At 33.5% G+C, this 23,419-nt stretch overlaps 1 pseudogene; it reads left to right on the plus strand.

The window, feature by feature from the left end:
- LOC116420971 overlaps positions 1 to 23,196 on the plus strand; it is a 45,011-nt pseudogene extending 21,815 nt beyond the window's left edge.
- The last annotated feature ends 223 nt before the right edge of the window (positions 23,197 to 23,419 follow it).

Here is a 23,419-nt window from a genome sequence, read left to right on the forward strand (position 1 = left end):
AGAAATGACTAATGTGTTGAATACAGAGAAACATGGAATGGTTTCCATGAAAAAATGAAGACCTAGCATATTAATAAAACACTTTATAAAACAATGATTAACACAATTTAAATAGAAAGAGTAACCAAAAGAAAAATGTTGCAAATTTATAAAAAATAAGTATGGCTTGAAAAAAAATATTAGAAGCTATTCCCATTCCATATCTTTGAAGAGGTGGGAAGTCCCAAGTTATGGTATACTGAACATATTTTCAGACTTGTTCAAAGTACTGATTAGTTATACTAATTTATTTCCTTTCTTTTTTTCCTTTTTTAATTAAAAAAAAAACTATGTCTTAAGTGGGATGGTTCTATATTAAGTGGAAGAGGAAGGATACTGACAGAAATTATGGTGATGTAAAAGACATCAATAAAAACTTATTTTAAAAGATTAATTTATGGAAGTAGAAACAATAATCAGATTTATCTGAAGGAGCAAAAGGCCAAGAATCTCAAGAATAATAATGAAAAAAGTGAGCAGAAAAAAGACTTTGCAATATAAGATCTCAAACTATGCTACAAAGCAACAATTTGCAAAATAAAGTGGTTTTGGTAAAAAAAAAAAAAAAAAAAACATTCTTTAGTACAACAGATCCATATGCAAAACCAAACAAAACTAGTGGCTTGATGTTCTATGAACCCAGTGACCACAGCTGCTGGGATAACGATTCACTATAAATTGCAGGGAAAAGTGGAGAGAACTACAGTTAAAATTAGATTTATATTAAATTCTCATATATTATGCCAAAATATTCTCAAAATGGACACATGAAAAGATTATACTATACACAAATTTAGAGGAGAAAGAAAAAATTACCTTTCAGATCAATGGATAATAGACTACTTCATGACCAAACAAGTGTAAGAGAGAATCACAATATATTATTTTGATTACATAGAATTAAAGAAGTTTTTAATAAACAAAGGTTTATATAAGCAAATCCAAATTAGCTAACATTGGAAGGAAGACAGTTTAAATTGGCTTTCTCTGATAAAAGTCATATTCAAAATGTATGAGGAAATGATTCAAATGTGTAGGAATAAGGGTCATTACCTGATTGATAAACAGTCTAAGAATATAGATATGAACAAGTAGTTCTCAAGGGAAGATAGCCAAGATGCACATAGCTACGTGAAAAAATGTTCCAAATTGTTAATAATTTTGAGGTTCTACTTCATATCCATTCAAATAAATAAAGCTGACGAAAAAGAAAATGACAATTGTTACATGGACTATGGGAAAACAGGCATACTAATGCAATGCTGGGAGAACTGTCAATAGGAATAATCATTCTAAACAATAATTTGCAACTGTGTCTCAAAAGTTACTAAAATTGTGCATGCCCTTTGACCCAACAATTCTACCACGAAACCCCTACCCCAAAGAGATCAAGTAAAGAGAAAAAATTTCTAAAAGTACAAAAAAAGGAGCTTTTTTTGTGGTGATAAAGAAATAAAAACTAAGGAGATGCTTTCTATCAACTGGCAAATGGCTGAATGAATTGGGGTATATTAATGTAACAGGACACTATTATGCTCTAAGAAATGAAGAAAAATACAGTTTCACAGAGATGCAACAAGAGTTGTATTAACTATGTATAGTGAAGTAAACAGAACCTAGAGAATATCGTATATTTTAACATCAATAGTGTAAAATGAATGAAGAGCTCCTATGAACATCTTTTTGCTCCAGCAAAGATTCCAAATGACTCACGAACACTGCTCACTTAATGACAGATGATGGCTAAAGAATAAAAAGCATATTTTTGGACCTGGGCAATGTAGGAATTTGTTTTGCTTGACTATATATAATATAAGGGGTCCATGAATTTCTTTTTCAGTAGATAGTGTGGGCTGGGAGGAAGAAAAAAAATCTTATTAATTGAAAAAAAATAATAAAGTACACTACATTTTTTTTTAAAAGAATGTGGATTAGAAAAGGTCATTAGATTTGGTAATTAAGAGATTATTTATAATTCTGGAGAGAAGAATTTCATTTCAGTAACAAAACTGAAAGCAATATTAAAGAGAATTTACAAGAGGGTAAGAAGAGAAGTGGAATTACTCCTAAGTTTGGTTACAAAAGGAAGGAGAGATATTGAATGATGAGGATGAATGATCAAATGAGGGTTTAAAGATGAATAGGGAAACAATAGACAGTGATAAATGAAATTAGTAAAAGAACGGGAATGCTGTATCTTCCTTCAAAATCCAGGTGAAATACTTTCTAAATGAAGTGTTTCCTGATCCCTTCTACAGCTGGTGCCCTCTTTCACCAACTACATTATATTTAGCTACTTTGTATTTATACTTTTTATATTTATTCCATATAGTCTTAGTCTGTATTTGTTTTCTTCACCTTTGGAAGGTAATTTCTTTTGGAGTAGGGATTGTTTTATTCTTTGAATTTGAAACCCAAACATCTAACATAGCATTTGACAAGTAGTAGGTTTTTAATAAAATCTTAATTGACTGATTTACTGATCATTCTTACCATTTTGGTTGACAAAATAGGAGTTAGGAGCATGACATAGAATTGACATAATTGAGAAATAACTGAATTTGATTCAGAAGCTCAAAGTTCAAAGTATATATTACTTTATTAATTTAGATAAAATTATATGTTCCTGAAACAAGGTTTAAGGTTAGCTTTAAACCAGTATATCAAAATAGATTTCTAACCTGACAGATAAATTAATTCTTTGACACTTCTGTACAGAACAACTCAATAAATACTTTTAAGAAAAAGATAAGACATACTTTTTCAATCAAATAGGTAGGGCCATCAGTTTTTCCTGTTTTTCAGTTCTAAATATATCATTCAGGATATTTTATAACTGGAAAAATAACAAAAAAAGGAAATTCAAATGATGAAAAAATTCTGAAAAGTAATGTGTAAGCCACAGTGATAATGAAAATATAGAGGTAGTTTAATAAGCCCAACAAATGTTTGAAAAATAATTTACCATATGAATTTTCATATTTCAAGCAGCTGGCCTACTTGCCTTTGTTGTTTTGATTACAACAACCCAGTGGTATCTGCACATTAATTAAGAGACATAGATTATATACACAAGCATACAAAATTATCTTGGACTCATTTCAATAGTTTTTTTTACTAAAAACAGGTAAATAGAAAAAAAATACTTCAACAATATCAAAACTGGAAAGTCAAAAATCATAAAAATTTCCCATGTAATGGATATGTTATTTCACATCTGTCCTGGGAAGGTAAAATTCATAAAAACATAAAGGAAAACCTAACAGAGATGAGACTGTTCTAAAATTATATTTTGAAAACACCATACTTAGTTTAAAAAAATCTAGAAGTTGCATTCTTTTTCTTCTAAAGAAAGATTTGCTAAGTGTTTCAAAATATGTCATCTATTTAAGAATGGTTTTTACAAGTCTTTCTTGTAAATAATGAGGGTTTCTTTTCTCTCAGGGGAACAATTTCTACTTCAGTGTTTCTAAGAACACACCAAGTTAAAATTGCATAAAATAGATTTTCTCACAGTTGGGGGGAGTACAAAATACCACATATAGGGAACCAGACAGCTAAGGGGTCAAAACATTACACTTCCAGGTCAGGTTTCTGGTTGCAATTAAGTAAAATTCCTAAAAAACTTTTCTAAGGAAATCATATTTCTTTTCTGTTCTTTTTCAGTCCTTGTATCCTTAATTCCCTTTAGCAGCATGTTATCTACTTAGAAATATATATACACACATATATTAAATACATCTTCTCCCACCAGCACAAATAAATAAACAAATCACATGCACCAAGCTTTAGAAGTAAAAATTGATTTTAAAAATAAATAAATTCAAATATCCAGAGCAGTAAGAATCTTATTTTGGAGGTCTTTAGAACTATTTAGACAATTACATAAATTTTTCTTAATTTATATTTGAGTGAAAATAGACTTATTTTCGCCAGAGAATTATCAAATAAGTGATTACTGTTTTTATGATCAAACAATTAAATTTGAATCTGGTTTGAGTTGATATACTTATGAAATGTACTTCTGATAGTATGGCCGAATACTTTCTCAAATCACCAACATAGTAGAATTAATAGTGCCTGAAATATTGTTGAAGATATTTCCATGAGAACTAATTAGGAACTCTTGATGTCTTAAAAGTTTTCACAATAAAGAAAATCACAGTGCATTTCTGAATGTAGGCAATAGGAATATTAACTAACACAAGTAGAGGAGATTCTGCTTTTCATAAGCAATGTAAATTTCTAATAACTAGCATAGAACTGATAAATATAATTATAAATTTTTATAATTTTCATCATGAATGTAAAAGCAATGGAAGCTTACTCTTAGCAAGTGAAGGTTTAAATTTGAGGAGTTGCCAAGTGAAAGGTTTTCTGTTCTTTATTAGTATTTTGGTCACAGTGTAAATAAAATTCCTGAAGATAAAGTGTTAGCAAACCTTTGTTGAAGCTTTTTCCTTTAGCAAAATATACCTACATTAATATCTAATAAGTTGCAGTTTACATGAACAATACCTACACAATCATCCCTCTGAATCCTGAGTGTTATATCAAAGGTATGCATAGTTCAGGATTATTCAGTATAACTTTTTCCTTTCACACTTCCTTATAACTTTTAACATTATAATGCTAAACATTATTATTTAATTAAAGTGTGTCAACTAATCTATCTTTATTTTAATCTGGAAAAGATATCATTATTAATAATAATTAAAGATGAATGAATAATTTTAATTAATGAAAGACATTTGGATATTAGAGATGTCAGGGTTAAGTGAAGCCAAAGACAGGAAAAAAAATTCTGGGTGTTATTAGTGAGTATCTCTCTTCTCTGTCTTTGTCTTTGTCTCTGTCTCTGTCTGTCTATGTCTCTCTATCTCTGTCTCTATCTGTCTCTATCTTTTCTGTCTCTGTCTCTCTCTCTCCCTCTCCCTCTCTTCTCCCCTCCCTCTTTCTCTCTCCTCCCCTCCCTCTTTCTCTCTTTCCCCCACTCTCTCCCTCCTTTCCCTTCTTTCCCTTCTCCCCTCCCTCCATCCTCTTCCTCCTCCTTCTCTTCCTCCGCCTCCTCCTCCTCCTCCTCCTCCTCCTTGTTTTCTCTCTCTCTCTCTCTCTGTCTCTCTCTGTCTCTCTCTCTCTCTCTCTCTCTCTCTCTCTCTCTCTCTCTCTCTCTCTGTCTCTCTCTGTCTCTCTCTCTCTCTCTCTCTCTCTCTCTGTCTCTCTCTCTGTCTCTCTCTCTGTCTCTGTCTCTCTTTCTCTCCCCCACTCCCCAGTGGAGTAAAACAGGGAAAACAAAAAAGGAGAATCCCTATAATATTATTTTTCATCTCTGTCTCCTCTCTGCACTGTTGCCTAAAGAAAGGGTCAATCCCAACCATTGCTAATTGTTATTCTGTTATTTGAATGCCTTAAATACATAAATGCCTTAAATAAATCTTAGTCTACAAATGACAATCTTGATGAGATGGAGTTTAAACATTCTTACCACAATATCAGCAATAAAAAATAATAAATGAGTATCCTATATGTACTTAGCACAACCATCACATACTGCAAATTGCAATCTGAAAAAGAAATTAACATGTATACCTATTAGTGAAAAATAATGTTGGAAACAGAGAAGAAAGTATGTCAATGAAATTTCTGTTCTCCTGGATAACAGTATCATTTGCCCATGGAAATGAAGAAAAAGAAGAGCTTGTCACATTGGGGAAAGAGCCATTGGAATCAGGAGCTTGAGTTTGTGTCTTAGGTCTGCCACTTATTATCCATGGGTCAATTAGGCAACTCATTCAAACTTTCTTCCGTACTCACTTACAAAATAACAGGTTTGGACTAGAGGCCACTAAAGGTTCCATAACTTCTAAATCTATGACCTTAAGACTTTTGGCTCTGGGTCCTTAGAAGAGATGGGGCTCAGAGTGGGTTTGTATCTTTTAGAATTGCCTCTTTTCCTTCTGCTACTGAAACTCTACTGCCTTGTGTTAGAATTATTTATGAAAATTCTATCACATGTGTGATGAATAAAGTTATTTTATGTGCTTTTGTTCATTTGCTAATTAATGGCTGGAATGGAATTTTCCATCTCCTACCATCCAGATCTATTGAAATTCCTCCTTTCCTTTAAGATATAGGAAAGATATAACTTTAGGTATCACTTCTTCCATGCCTTCCTGAGCACATCGACTCCCTTGAATGACAATTATTTGTGTGTCATTCTCCTTTATTAAACTATAAGATGCTTAAGCCCAAAGCTCACTCATCCATATTTTTATTCCTAGCACCTATCATGTAGTTTGTACATAGTAAGCACTTAAGTAATATTTGCTGGATTCTCATAAGTTCATATATGGTCATCACATGGTCTTCCTGACAAGGAAAAGAATTCAAAGGAAGAGGATCACATTATGTTATTAATACTATTGGCAAGCACTAGTGGTATTACAGAGCCTTCCTCTGTGTAATGGACACAAAACTCCTGAGAAAAGAAAAGTATTGGCCAAGAAAAATTGTTCCCTTTGCGTCTTGGCATTCTACAAATGATAAGAATATATCACCTATGGGAAAAGGTCACTGATTTATAAGTGGGCAAGACAAACAGTATATACTAACGTCCCTAATTAGCTGTAATCCCTAAACCACAGGAGAGGTCACCACCTTCAGGACCTTTGCCAAGTCTCTACTTAGGGAAAACGTGTCTCTCTGGGGTCACACTACCCACACACATATACAGAGTATGAGAGCTGAGCAAATGAACCAAACACAAAGCTAACACCCAAGGGGATGTCATTCCTGGCACCTTGGGAAGAACCGCCGCTTTCAGTTGTTGCCATAAGTCAGTCCCGGTTTCTTTCTTCTGTGTAATGGAAAAACTTAGGAAACATGTTCAGTCTATTAGTATTCAAATGGAAAACAAAAAGGTTCATCAGAAAATAAACCGTTAAGATATATAATATGCTAATACATATACATGCACACATGTATACATAAAATGAGTCTGTTTTCTTTAGTAAATAAACTTTAAGGTAAGGTCTCCTATCTACTCCTCCCACAGTTAAAGTGGGAATACCAGTTCTACCTGACCCTTCAAATGATTGTTTTGGGAATGTAGACTATAAATAACTTGTAATCTGTAAAAGGGTAAGGCTAACAGCCAACTAGGGCAACTCAAATAAAACAACACCATAAGTTTTCCAAATCAGCACACAATGACAAAGATCTTCATAAAAGTCCCAGAGGGATAAAGTAAAACATGTTTTGAACTTCCTCTATCAGCAAATACAGAAACTTGAAGAAGGAAAGTTTAGATGTAAATGTGAGCAAGCAAACTGAAAAGATAATAAAATTGATGTTGCATCACTTTAGAAGCTCCAATGGAATTTGCATTGTAAACTAAAATCAAACAATGGGAAGCTTAGGCTTTGCATTATGAGAGAAATAAAGTTTTCAATGATTTTCTGAAATTCTAAAACAAAACAAAAACAAAAAGTACAACCAAAAAAAAAAAAAAAAAAAAAACCAGACCAACAAAAACTATCTGCTGATTATAAATAAGATTCAAAAAGATCATTCTGACAAAGCATATATTGATATACAGAGTTTTCCACATGGTTTAAATTGAAGCTCTACAATAATTGCATTGGTGAACAAGATTTTCCTGGATGTGAAGCTATTTTATATTACATTTTCTATGTATCCTACAAAATTATAAAATAATAGCTATCCAGTATCCATATACATACACATATCCTTAACACACACACATACTCTCTCTCTGTCTCGCTCTCTCTGTCTCTGTCTCTGTCTCTCTCTCTCTCTCTCTCTCTTTGAACCATTTTCTGAAAAGACAATGACCATATTGCATTTTTATAAAGACTGACACCCTTGATGATTGGTACTAGGACTCTTGTATGGCTTGCCTTTGCTTTATTTCTAGCAATTTCCATTAACATATTATATATTCTTGATTTTTCTTAGATAACATGAATTCACAATTAGTAGTTTTGCTGACTACTCATGAAATATTAAATTTGGAAAGAACTAGAAATAAAGCAAAGGCAAACAAGGTAATAAATAAATGACTATGTATATATATATATATATATATATATATATATATATGTGTGTGTGTGTGTGTGTGTGTGTGTGTATGTGTGTGTGTGTGTGTGTACCACACACACACACACACACACACACACGCAAGGTCATGGGTGTAAAATCAAGATAATGAGTTCTGTTTTGTTTATGTTGAGTTTAAATGTCAATTAGACATCCAGTTTAAGATATCTGAAAGGCAGTTAGTATTACCAGATTGGAAGTCAGCAGAGAATAAGAAGTATAGGCAGATTAGAGAATCATTAACACAGAGATAGTAATTAAAACCATGGGAGCTGATGAGACCACCAAGTGAGATAATATGTAGGGAGAAGAGAAAAGGGCCCAGGACAGTAGCCTGAGGGACCTATGGTTAGAGGGGCCCTCTCACACATTTCCAGAAGCTGACTCACCAAACCTCTACAAACTGGTAGTAGGCTGAGGATACTGTGTATGCTCTAAGAACTGGACTCTCCTAGGACAATCCCATGCAAGTCCTCTGGAAAATGAAACACAACTTCTTAAAAGAACTTTTATATTGAATGGAATCCAAATAGGGAAATTTTATCCTTGGATTTTGGGAAATTTGGGAGGGCTTTCTGGAAGGGATAATGTCTGAGGACCTTTTTAGGATGATAAGTCAACAGAAGGGAAAGGATATCATTTTAGACATGCAGAAAGAGAATAATACTGTGAAGACCATGTATTTTAAAATCAGCCGGAGTCAGGAATTCAGGTTAGGGGAAAATAGTCAGTCTTTATTCTCAGTGAAGAAAGATTGGAGGTGGAAGGGAATCGGCGATAGCAATGTGTGCAGCTGGGTCAAGAAGCTAGCTAGACCAGCAGCCACACGACCAGCAGTTACGAGCATAGAACCCAGGCTCAATCTCTCTCAGCCTCTCTTCCTGTCTCTCTGCCTCCACTCACCAAAATCATCATTTCCTATACAACACATCAGGACTTGCACAGAGAGTGGGCGGGGGCCATTCTTTATCCAAGCATGTATATTAAAAGAGTATAGTCCAATTACTATTTAGCCTCACGTGCTTGGGACCTCAGTGCATCAACTCAAGCCTCAGCCCATTACATAACACTAGCAAAAACACAGCGAAAGGAAACTACATTGTACATGAGGGACACAGAATATATGGTTTTCCTGTAGAACATAGAATACATGGAAAAGAGACAAGGAAAGGGGAAAGGAACAAGTGTTTATTATTTAAGTGTATTATTATTTTAGAGTGCACTAAGCACTCTAAAAATATTATCTCATACCTCATATCAAAAGTAGATGACATGGCTGATAATTTGAATATTGGGCAAAAGAGTTTGCATTAGAGTTAGAGGCTATTCATGGTATCATAGTCCACTAAACCTAGAGTAAGAATATATTCAAATCTGGCCTCAGACACTGGCTGTGTGACTTGGGACAAGTGATTTACTTTCTGCCTCAGTTTTCTCAATTGTAAAGTTTAGATAATAATAGTACCTACCTTTTAGGATTGTTGTGACTGCCTTGCATAAAATAGCGCTTAATAAATGCTTTTGTTCCTTCCTTGATTCAGAAAGCCCAGAAGCAATGCAGTGTAGAGGCAGGGGCAAGGGGCTGGATTTCAAGGTCTCAATTCTACTATCAGCTCTAGCATTAACTTATGTGACTTGGGGCATATTGTTTAACCTCCTATCTTGGTTTCAATTTTCTTTATTGTAAAAGGAAAGGATCGGACAAGATGATCTCAAGGTCTGTTCTAAGTCTGACCATCTAAGAGATTGTCTACAGCTTCTCTTCCCCTGCCTGGAAGGCCACAGATCTTTTTTTTTGACTGGTGCTAGTAAAGTTCCTTACATGTAGTTTATGCCTATTAGATATTCACTGAACTGAAAAGATTTCTACAGTAAAAGGAAATTTAAGGGAGTTTGTAATTTGAATATAACTACTTGATCAGCAATTTTTTCTTATCTAGTCTGTAAGAAAACAGAAGAACAACACTTGGAAAATTAGGGTGGAGTTTTAGAGTAAATTCTAAGTGCATTGTGTCAAAATAGGTTATATGAAGAAGAGGGAACTCAAGAGAGAAAAGCTTTTCTTCTAAAATTTAAATAGAAAAACATATCATTTTCATTAAGCTGGAAAAACAAAGAAAAACCAAAATAAACACTACATATACAAATTTGCTCATTAGTCAAGACAACAGGGGAGAAGGGTTTACAATAAAGCTTATGTCTGAAGAACAAATGAAAGCTTATTTTGGCAGGTACTTTATATCAGCTGTTTGGGAAGGGAGGGAAAAATTTCACAGACAGAAGGAAGAATAGGAAGAACTTGCTTGTTTTGGCTATTCCTTCCCATTTTTTCCAACATTCTCTGTCCGCTCTCATCTTGGTTATAACACCCACAGATTTCCTAACATGGTGGTATTGTGCCCCACCAGAGAATGCTGTGTGGGTGTAAATAAACCAGAGAGGAAGCCTGGTATTTTGGAACTTGAAATTCACATAAGATACTTTTGGTGACACAGAATAGAAGACTGAATAAAATACCACCAACTTTGAATGGTATATTACATTTAAAAGTTGAGCTTACAGAAAATACCAAGATTAAGTCCAACTTCTCTCTCAGAAAGAATCCTGCAAAATTTAATTTCGTTTATACAAGTTTTCAAGGGAGTACATAGGTTTAATGAAGAAAAGTGTAAGAAGAGAATAGGATGTTATTTAACATCACTTTATTGTTTTCTTTTATCTTCATTACTATTTAAATGACCTATTAGTCACATCAAAACAGCATAGAAATTATATGACAAGAATTGTAATGCTGAAGAAATTGAGACAAGATAGAAATTAGAGAGTATTTAATAATTTATTTAAAAGGGAGAGATTTGCTGGGACCAAATGGATCCATGGTTTGGTCCCAGGGTGGAATGAGACTATCGTCTCCAAGAATCCAGCCAACAATGTGATTTCTCAATGACCTATTATACACGGCTCAGAGGCAGGGGCAAAGTCAGGGAGCTGAGAGAGGGAATGGGACTCTGACAGGGTGGGATTAGTCACTGGAGATGGGATGACATAGGAGATGGGAAGACCTAATGGGCAGAGTAACACCACAGTTGGGAGAGATGTCTTGATAAGACTATATCTGACAATCCGATAGCTTGGGATGGGGAGAGGCTTTCTGATATTCTAAAACATAAGATCTTTTATCCTTATCAAATATTCTGATAAAGAGGGAGGAGAAGTTTTGCAGGAGTGAGCTTTGAGCTGATAATTATAAACTGAAGCAAACAATTAGAGAAACTGATTTAGGACTAGGTCAGGATAATTAGGGAAACTGAGTCAGGACATTAAAAGAGAACTGTGGCATAACAGAATTATGACCAAAAGATAATTTTCTATTTTTCTTCTCTATACATATGTTTAGAAAACAATGATGAGTTTTAGAATTTAAAAGCAAAAATAAAGGCTAACAAGTTAGTTTAAATTCTCATTACACATTTCAGATTTTTAAATAGGTTTTACATTATTTAGTTTAAAAATCAGCCATTGATTTCTTCAACAAAGAGAAGATCTAACTTAGTTTCAATTGATCAAGGATGGACAGAAGCAGCTACACCCAAAGAAAGAACACTAGGAAATGAATGTAAACTGCTTGTATTTTTGTTCTTCTTCCCGGGTTATTTATGCCTTCTAAATCCTATTCTCCCTGAGCAACAAGAGAATAGTTCGGTTCTGCACATATATATTGTACCTAGGGTATACTGTAACCTATTTAACATGTATAGAACTGCTTGCCATCTGGGGGAGAGGGTGGAAGGAGGGAGGGGAAAAATCGGAACAGAAGTGAGTGCAAGGGATAATGTAAAAAATTACCGTGGCATGGGTTCTGTCAATAAAAAGTTATTTTAAAAAATCAGCCATTGCTGTATTTGTGTGTGTGTGTGTGTGTGTGTGTGTGTGTGTGTGTATGTGTGTGTGTGCGTGTGTACACATAGACTCTTGGTTTAGTGGAAAAACCAGGAGGGAAAAACTGTCCTTTATAGAATGATTCATGCTCTTTTCTTTTTTGAGAGTTAGGAGTTCTTAACCATAGGTGTATGAATAAAAAAACCCAATTTTTTATTTCAATATAATTGCCTTCCTTTACAATTTTATGTATTTTATTTTGTGCATTTAAAATATTATTGGAAGAGATGCATAGGCTTCACCAGAATGCCAAAGAAATCTGTGACATACACAAAAAGGTTAAGAACCCTGATGAGATAATAGTGCTGGCCTTGGTGTCAGGAAAATCTAAGTTTGAATTCTGTCTCATATACTGAGAAACTGTATGATTTAGGGAAGTAATTTAATTGCTCTGAGCCACTGTTTTGTCATCTGTAAAATGGGACTATGAAAATATTAGTAATTATATAAAGGAAAAGGAAAACTCAGTGGAGAGGAAGATTTTCAAACATAACCTGTTTAAGAGTAAAAGAAAAAAAATTTCAAAAAGTTTATTATTAGTCTTTTATTTTCTAAAGAAAAATAAGGTATAGTTTTTACTTTACTTTCTAAAAAACCTCATAATCTCAACTCATATAAAATATCTTCTTATAATATCTGCCATTTTTAGAGGAAAAAGTAGCACTGACATAAAACTCACAAATGTATAGTATCAACTATACATATACAAAATATAGATTTTATTTTATGTATTATATGTGATATTTTATATGTGTGTTTATAAAATCTCACATCTAGCAGTTGTGAATAGTTCTAAGTTGTTAAATACTAAATGGCATTATATCTACTCAATAAGATATTTTAAAGATTTCTTATAATCATTTACTGTCACTAAACCCATTGACCCATTTTAGTAAGAGAGAAGAACACCAAGATATACCATGTTAATCATACTACTTTCTCTGGTCATTGGTAGTTTTCTGAAAACTCTAAACACTTCCTTTCTTCCCCATTATTACAGAGTAAATTAAACTTCCCTGAAATCTAATACATTCAGTTTTTAACAAATGAAAATTCATATGACAAATATTTCATGAATATTCAGCAAAATACTAATCGTGACTTCATATTATCTAAGAAAAATCAAGAATATATATTATATTAAGAGAAATTAAATTTGGAAAGAACCACAAATAAAGCAAAGGCAAACAGTAAGGTAAAAAGCAAATGAGCAAGGGCAGCTGTTTGGTGTAGTGGATAGAACACCAGCCCTGAAGTCAGGAGGACATCAGTTCGAATTTGGCCTCAGACACTTAACACTTCCTGGCTGTGTGACCTCAGTCAGGTCACAATCTCTTGAGAGATCTGCTCAGAGTGACAGAGAGGAGACTTGAACACTGGTCCTCCTAACTCTTAACTTAGGGCTCTTTTCACTACACTAGAGTGTCTCTTCAATATAAATGTTTTCCCCCTAGTCAATTTGAAAAGAGAATTTCTTACAAGTATATCATCCAGGGTTCTGACCATTAAATATGAAAATAGAAGGCAATCACATAAATAGTTTTTTTCTAATGAGAACATCAAGAACCAGGAAAAATGTGTAAGAGTAAGAAAATATGCACAAGAATGGCATATTTTATCTGTACATGTTGAATATCTTTTAAGAATTAGTCAATATGGGCAAAAGGGTGAAAATGATTCATGGATAGGTGATAACTGTTAGAAGCACACTGTGCTATCTTAAAGAACAAATTGTTGTTGTTTTCAATTCAATAAGCACTTTTGAAGCACTTACTGTGTTGCTAGGCATTGTATGAAGCTATCTAGATTCTAGAAGAACTGGGGAGGGAATTTCTGATTCAGTAAAGGAAACTGATATAAAAGCAGGATATTGTGACTTTTTTGTCAAATTAACTAGACTGTATCTATAATCAATAACTACCAGTGAGGAAACAAATTCTAATAAGGTAAATTAATAACTGCTCTGAAATTAAAACGTTAGAGAGATATCTGGGGTAGTGAAAAATCAAATGACCATCCTTAGGGCCATAGGGCCAGTAGGAACAGAGGCAAAAAGCTGAAAACAGCCAATTTGTCTTTCATAGATTACCATAGGTTACTTTATAAAGTAGGTCTGCATTAGAAATACTTGCATTAAGGAAGAAATTGAAGATTTATTAGAAGGTTCAGTTTTTATTTCTTCATTCAGGTCTCCTATTGCTCAGTTTCATCAGAGAATTTATATCTGTACTTGATCATATTGTCTTGAAAACAAGCTTTTACTGCATCTTTTCATCCCTACTAACACATCATTTCTTCTGCCACAGGCTAAACTCCTTGAAAAGGCCATCCACAATACATGCCTACATGTTTTCTCCACTCACTCCGATATTCATCCCTTATAATCCATCTTCCAATTTCTTAATTCCACTAAAACCAATCTCTCTAAAGTTACCAATGATCTCCACGTTGCCAAGCCTTCATTTTCCTTGGCCTCTCTGCAGCCTTTGACACTTCTCTTTGATAGCCTCTCTTCTCTAAGTTTCCAGCTCATTACTCTACTGTGGTTCCCTGGCTAGCTGACTGCTCCTTTTCTGCCTCGTTTCCTGGAGCTTCATTCAGACCATGCCCTCTAACTGTAGAGGGCCCACAGGATTCTGCCCTGAAACTTCTTCTTTATCTCTATTACTTCACTTGGCAATCTCAGTAGCTCCCATGGATTTAATTACCATATTTGTGCTGATGATTTTCAAATCTGCCCAGCCTGCTGAAAACTCTCTTTTGACTTCCAGTCTTGCATCTCCAATATGCCCCAAACAGAACTCATGCTTTTCTCGAACCCTATCCATAATTCCACTTTTCTCATTGTGGAGCACACCACCATTCTCAAAACTTAAGAGTCATCCTGGATTCTACATTATGTCTTATCCCAATATCCAATCTGTTGTCAAGGCCAATCAAATTTCACATTTGCAACATCTCTTGAATAAGCCCCATTCTCTCTTCTGATAATAATACCCCATTCTGAGTGTATATCTTCATCTTTTGACTACTGCAATAGTCTCTCCCTATTCTAATACTTTTTTTGTTTGAGTTGATTTGCACAAAATGACTAATATGAAAATGTTTCACATAATTGTACATGCATAATCTATATCTGACTGTTTACTCTCTCAGGGAGTGGGGAGGGAGAAAGGGATAGAATACGGAATTCAAAACCTTTTTTAAAAGTTTAAAAATTGAGCATGTAATTGGAGGGAAAATTATATATATATATATGTGTGTGTATGTGTAGATATACAAATATGTATATTGTATGTATATACATACAATATATATATTGTATGTATATACATACAATATATATATAGTATATATACATATCTGTATATATCTATGTGTGTATATATATATATATATATATATATATATATATATGTAAAGAAAATATACATACATGAATGAATCAATAGAATGAAAGACTTTCCTTTGGAGTAAACTTCTGGAGGGTCAGAACTTGGGAATAGTTGAAGGGAATACAAAAACTCTCCTATTCTAAGGCTCGTGAGATTTTAGATTTAGAGCTAAAAAGAACACTAGAGGTGATGAATGAAAGAATGAAAAAGCATTTTAAAGTGCTTATTATCTGCCACTGTTTTGCATGCTATAGATATAAAAGACAATCCCTATTCTCAATAATTCTCAAGAGTATGATTCTAATTGAGGGAGTTCAATCACAGGATAACCCAAAAGCTCCTAAAGGCCTGTGACTTATTAGCAGGGTGGATGACAATGTTTGGGACATCTGTGGGACAGAAAGTAGTGCCTAAGGACCTAGTTGTGGGGGGATGAGGGGAGAAGAGGGTATATATCAGCAGGTCAGACAGTAAGGTATGAAAAACCTTAGGACGCACTGGCAGGGAAGATAATCCTCTATCTCATTAGAAGTATCATAGTTGGCTAATTCTCTCTTTTATCCAAATGTCCCAGGAGAAGCCATATCTTCTCCATGACAACTACTAATGGGAAATAGAAAGTGGATCTGAGGATCTACGTGAGTAGGGATATTGTGGATTCCTTCCTATAATGGGGATAAAGATAAGCAGTCAGGATGGAAATAAAATAAAGGGATATTGTCAGAAGATTGGGAAAATAGGGTGCTCTGTGACATTTCCTCTGCCAAGTTCTCTAGCTCCCCAAAAGGTGCCAGGTGAGCCAAGGAAACATTTCTTTTAGGAAAGGAAACAAAAATCATAGATTTTTAAATGTATTTGTTAAAAACTTAAATACAAAATAGAAAAAAAACCTGTCATATGCACAGTAGAACATGAGGATCAGAATATATAACAATAAATTTTCTTTTCAACAAAGCATATATACTAATAGAAGACACTGTATTCAGAACTGTCCATCTTTTCTTTCCTTCCTTGTAGGTTTTCTTTTGTTCTCTGCTGTGCACTTCTTACTTCATTCTTTTTTGCCCCTTTCTTCCCCCCACTTTCCCCAGGCTGGTTACAGTTAAGCACAAATATATTTATGTATGCACATATAAAACACACACATTCATTTAAAACAATATTTGTATGGCTTACATATAATGTACATTTCTCTCTTCAATGAATCTTTAAGTTTAACTTTGAATGGAGTAAATACATATTTATTCATTTTTTTATCTGAGATCAATGATTACTAGCCTTACTTTTTTTTTCTAATAAATTCTACTCCTGATCCTTACTATGTTTTTCTATATCTCTTATTTTTATTCTTGCTAACTGTTTAGTTCTACTACTTAACTTGCCTTGCCATTATATAACCTTCCTTCACCGAAGGGTCCCTCCCTTATCTCCTCCCTCTACCCTTCCTCCCTCTCTTTATCCCTACATTAATCTACAACCCTTATCCTATTCCTTTAATATATACACTCTTCTTATCCTATTTCCTCCATCTCTTATTTCCTTATAGATTTTGGAAGTTATTATACCCTTCTTGAGAAGTTATATATTTCTATATATATATATATTATATATATATACACACACATATATTTCAGAATACTAACCCTCCTCCCTCATTTAATTCCTCTATGTTGTTATTGCTTTTGCACTTTATTTATATAGCATAATTAAGTTTTTATGAATCTAACTACACATTATAATCTGAAGAATAAGCATTTTTATTGGCTTTCCCTATATAGATTATTAGGCTAAACTTTCTTGATTATGGTTGAGTTTTAAGTATGACTAGCTCATCTTAGAAATCCAACAATATTCTAGGTCTTTATGATACCTGCACAATATCGTCCTCAAACATCAACATTTGAAGGAGTAATTTATTTACAGGGAGTCCATCTTCAACTTAAATGCTTTACAAGTGGTAAGGGCCTTTGGTAAGTCTATGTCTGTTTTATGTCTCAACTAATATTAATGATCAGAGGATCAATGGACAAAGTTTTTTTTTTTTATCAAAGCAAAGCAATTATACAAATTCAAAGGACTTATATTCTAATAGGAGGAGACAACAAACACCAGAGCAATTAGCTACAGTTAGCTAGAGAGGCTCAGGGATCTTAAGGGTGAAGTGACAAGGTAGATGGTGATATATTTTCTTTTTTTTATTTCTTTTTAATTTAATAGCCTTTTATTTACAGGTTATATGCATGGGTAACTTTACAGCATCTTGTTCCAATTTTTCACCTCTTACCCCCCACTCTCTCCTCTAGATGGCAGGATGACCAGTAGATGTTAAATACATTAAAATATAAATTAGATACACAATAAGTATACATGACCAAAACGTTATTTTGCTGTACAAAAAGAATCAGACTCTGAAATATTGTACAATTAGCTTGTGAAGGAAATCAAAAATGCAGGTGGGCATAAATATAGGGATTGGGAATTCAACGTAATGGTTTTTAGTTGATATATTTTCTTTAGTGTAATTTCTGCTGATAAAATTTTATCTGTTGTGCTATTTGAAGGTGCCAGGACTTTGTTGGTGAGAACTTTTATTTCCCCCTGGCTTTTCAGTAATTTTGGCTTCGAAAGGGGAAAGCTGTAACACCCGCAGAAACTGTTGAAGGTTTAATCTCTACAAGAATTTTTCCCTTGGATGATAACTATAATAATTGGACTGGAATCAGGGCTAATAGTGGGGGTGAGGGTGGGAGGGTAACTGCTTTTCCTGGTACTCTTCAACTTAACAGTCCAAAGGTCACCATTGGGCTACTGCTGGTATTGATAATGACACAAATATCAGCCCCCTTTTTTTTAAGATTAATAATCATTGGAGATTGATTAATTTATACATGGAAAACACTTGGCTAGATGACAGCTTTTAAGGAGGTTCTTTGTATTAGAGGAGAACTTTGCTGCAGAAACATCAAATAATTGACATGGCATAGATAAAAGTGATGCGCAAAATATAATTGTTATAGCTTTGTAAAAGGAAATATAGTTCTTTTTAAGGAGGAATTTCCCAAGAAGATAACACTTTTGATTTTATGTTCAACTGATAATTAGACATTTTGTTTGATCTCTGAACCTTGTTAATTCACATTTAAAAGATAAAAGCAATATAACACTTTTTACTCCTAAGATTTCTTATGAATTATAGGCACATTGCAAAACATCAAAATTTTGTCTCAATTCTAAAATGCCCTCTATATTAACAAATTCCTTAATTTGTAAATCGTTTTTCCTCTCAATTTCAAAGTAAAAATTTATATACATACATATGAATGTATAAATTCTCTTCAGAGGAATTGAGTATAACATGTTGAATTTTCTTTCATGCTTTCCCATTTCATTATGACACCAAGAAAACTTCAGCCAATGTATAAAAAAGATATTGAAAGTTTAGTGGATTTGTGGCCTTATCCATTCTTTATTGAAATCCAAGAAGCAACTCATCCATGTCTTTTCACTTATTTTAAAATTGCATTTTATTTTCTATTCTAAATTCTCTTCTTCTGCTTTCCCTCCTATCCAACTAAAAAGAAAAATGAATCTCAAGACAAATATGTAAAACAAATTTTTGCATTAGTCATTTACAAAAAAAAAAAGTTTCAATTTGAGTCTTAGTCAATCTGCTCTTCATCTGGAGACAAATAGCATGCTTCATCATGAGTCCTTTGGAATTATAAATGGTCATTGCATTAAGAATTCCTAAGTCTTTCAAAATATGCTATCTTTACATTATTGTTGTTATAATTTGTTTCCCTAGTTCTGCTCACTTCTCTTTATATCATTTCACACAAATTTCCCAGGTAATCCTTTCATAATTTCTTACAGCATAATAGTATTCTATCATATTCATGTACTGTAACTTGTTAAGCCATTCTCCAATAGATGGACATCTGTTCAAATTTCTAATTGCCACATAAAAAAAGCAACTATAAATATTTTTGTATATATAAGTCCTTTTATTCTTTCTTTGATCTCTTTGGGTTATAAGTCTAGCGGAGGTATTAACTGGGTCAAAGAATTTGTACCATTTAAATGCTTTAGAGACATAGTTCCAAATTGCTTTTTCAAATGGCCCAGAATGGTTCACAGCTTCACTAACATTATACCTGTTTTCCCTCAACCCCCTCCAGCATGTGTCATCTTTATCATCCATAGAATTCTTTAAATTTTCATTTTTCTAATTATTAGTAATTTAGAATACTTTTCATATATCTATTATGTTTTGGATTTCTTCCTCTGAAAATAGCCTATTCATATTCTTTGCTCATTTACCAATGGGGAACCTCTCACTGTAAATTTGACTCTATCCTTACATATTTTTAAAATGAGAACTTTATCAGAGAAACTTGCTGTGAAAATTTTTCCCTAATTTCCAGCTTTTGCTCTAGTTTTAGATGCCCTGGTTTGTTTGTTCAAAAACTTTTTAATATTATGCAATTACAATTATCTATTTTATCTCCTATGAACCCGTCTGTGCTTTATTTTGTTATGAATTCTTCTCCCGTTGATATATCTATTAGGTAATTTCTTTTGTGCTTGATTAATTTGTTTCTAATATAAACCTTTATATCTACATCATACTCCTATTTTTGACCTTATATTAATCTACAGTATTAGGTATTAGTCCAGCCTTGGTTTCTATTTCCCACTTTTCCAAGAGGTTTGCCAAATGATTTCTTGCACTCCAAACTGAAATCTTTGGGTTATTCTCACACTAGTTTATTGTGCTCATTTGCTTTTCTACATTAGGGCTTCTTAAATTTTTCCATTTGTGATCATTTTCACCCAAGAAATTTTTATGTGACTCTTGTCTTGAATCTGGGTCAAAATGTGTCTAGCAGCATTTGTACATGAACAGCATGAAGTGGCATGTTGTGTGTTCAGAACCAGGCTGTCATGAAGCCATGCAATGCAACATGGATAAGTGCTGCCAGAAACACCTCGGGTTCATTATACTTTTGATTTTGAATTAATTTTTGGTCTTTGCATTCAGAAATCTCTGTTGACAGAGTTTTTATAACCCCCACATTCATTTATACGACCTCATATAGGGATCCTTGTATACCTAATATGTTCCACTAATCAATCTTTCTTAACCAGTACCAAGTTATTTTGACAATTACAGTTTTATAATATGGTTTGAGATTTGGTACTTTTAGGACACCTTCTTTCCCATTTTTAAAAATGTATTTATATTCTTGAACTTTTGTTCTTCTAGCTGAATTCTATTATTCTATTAGTTTTTCTTGTCTAGAACTATAAAGCAATTCTGATAGTTTGATTGATGTCATACCAAGTAAATAAATTTTGGTATTTTCATTTGTATTATGTTGGCTTGACCTACCCATGAACAAATAATATTTCTCTAATTATTTAGATCTGTCTTTATGAAAAATGTGTGTTTTGCAATTGTAGGTCACATGGTTCTTATAGTTACAGTAGGCAGACTCTCACATATTTTATATTGTCCACACTTATATGAAAAGGAATTTCTCTATCTTTTGCTGATAAACAGAAATCAAAATGACTTGTGTGGGTCTATGTTATATGTCAAAATTTTATTGAAATAGTTAATCTTTTCAATTACTTTTTTAAAATAGTTGACTCCCCAGGGTTCTCTAAGTAAACCATCATATCATCTGCAAAAAGTAATAGTTTTGTTTCCTCACTTTTAAATGAGAAAATAAATTTCTTAAAATTGAAATTACTTCCATTTTTTCATCTTATTGCTATAGCTAACATTTTCAGTATAATATTCAGTGGTACTAGCGATAATGGATATTCTAGCTAAACTCCTAATGTTATTGGAAAGCTTTGTATAGCTGTTTAGCCATTTCGGTCATGACTCATCTGGGGTTTTCTTGGCAAAGATACTGGAGTGGTTTGGTGTAATGTCCAGGCTAGCTCTCTGGTGGGCCTGGGGATCAGCCTGAGGCCTTGGGCTTAGTAAAGGAGTGAAGTGAAGGAGGCAGGAAAGTAGCCATGTGGCTGGTCAAAGATGGAGTCTGGCCTCTGGTCTGAAGCCCGAAGTCTTCTCTGTGGCTAAGATTGCTGTAGCCAAAAAAGCTCTCTGTCACTCCCCTAAATGCCCCAGCACAACTACATCACCATATCACACTGGGCATGTGCAGCTGTAGAACATCACATCACCACATTACCCTAAGTATATGCCAACTAGATCATTACATTACATCACGTATGTGCTTAGAGAACCACTATCTCCCACCGAGTAGGTACTTAATTACAAGTGTCCTGCTGTCTTAGATTCAAGAACACCCTTTCAGAGGTCTGCATTTCCTTTTGGCATTTCTTTCTCCAGTTCATTTTACTGATGGAACTGAAGCAAATAGGGTTAAGTGACTTGCCCAGGATCACACAACTAGTAAATATCCAAGGCCAAATTTAAACTGAAGAAAAGTTTTCCTAACTTCAGGCCTGGTATTCTATTTTACATGTCACCTAGCTGTTGGAAAGACTTCTAGCTCATCTCTATTACAGATTATACAAATTCTTGCTTTTAAGTAGATATTATTCATTTTTTTAAGGAAAGCTCCATTAATTCTTATGCTTTAGGTGGCCCAGGCTGGTCATGTTTTGTGCTACTGTCACCTGGTCTCTGTAGGACCTGCTGGGTTCTCTGGACCCAAGGAACCTAGAGAATCCCTAACTCAGAGAGAGACAGATGACGGATTCTGTGGCTATCGGGAAGCTAGTCTGCCTCACATTATTTGGTTTTAGTGAAATCTGGCTCAAGAAGCAGAAATCCTTTCTTGCCTTGCACATATATAAGAATCTCATAGAAAAAGAACTGTGGATAAATACTATAAACTTCAAAAGATTGCAGAAGGATCCTTTGGAAAAGCCATTAGATCTAAGGAAAATTGTAAATAATATGTTATTAAGGAAATTAACATCTCTAGGGATGTCCAGTAAAGAAAGAAAAGAAATAAGAAAAGATGTTTAAGTGTTACCAAATATGAAGCATCCAACTATTGGTCTATATAGGGAATCATTTGAAGAAAATGGCTCTTTTTACATAGTGATGGATTACTGTGAAGGGATTTATATAAATGAATAAATGCCCAGAAAGGTATGTTGTTTTCAGAAGATCAGGTCGTGGACTGGTTTGTGCATATTTGTTTACTGTTGAAACATGTTCAGGACAAAAAATTTCTTCATCAAGATATAAAGTCATAGGACATTTTTTTTAAACTAAAGGTGATACAGTATAGCTGAGGAACTTCGGAATTGTTAGAGAACTTAATAGTGCCCTTGAGCTAGCTCAGGCTTGCAAAGGAAATTCATATTATTTATCACCTGAAATCTATGAAAACAAATCTTATAATAATAAAAGTGACATTTGGGTTTTAGTTTGTATCTTATATGACACATGTATTTGAAACTGGCAATATTAAAAGCCTGGTACTGAGCATCATCTCTGGATCTTTTTCTTCTGGTTCTTGAATTATTCCTATGATTTCCATTGTCTACTTTCCCATATATTTAAAAGGAATTCTAAGGACAGACTATCAGTCAATTTCATATTGAAGAAAAGTTTTAGAGCCAAATGTTGAAAAATTTTTTGCAACCGAGCTTAATGCAGAATTTAGTCACAGAGCATTTCACAAATTTGGAGCTTATAATATAATATAATATAATATAATATTATATAATATAATATAAAGAAAATGATAAATGTTGGAGGGAATGTGGGAAAACTGGGACACACATTTTTTTCTCCAGTTTTTTGTCAAAACAATTGTTAAAATTTGCATTTTTTTTAAGATTTGTAAAACAATTTCTTCTTTATTTAGCATTTTATTTTCCCCAAGTTACATGTAAAAACAATTCTTAACATTTTCTTTTAAAACTCTTGAGTT

Source organism: Sarcophilus harrisii, chromosome 2, assembly GCF_902635505.1.
Source record: "Sarcophilus harrisii chromosome 2, mSarHar1.11, whole genome shotgun sequence".
NCBI lineage: Eukaryota > Metazoa > Chordata > Mammalia > Dasyuromorphia > Dasyuridae > Sarcophilus > Sarcophilus harrisii.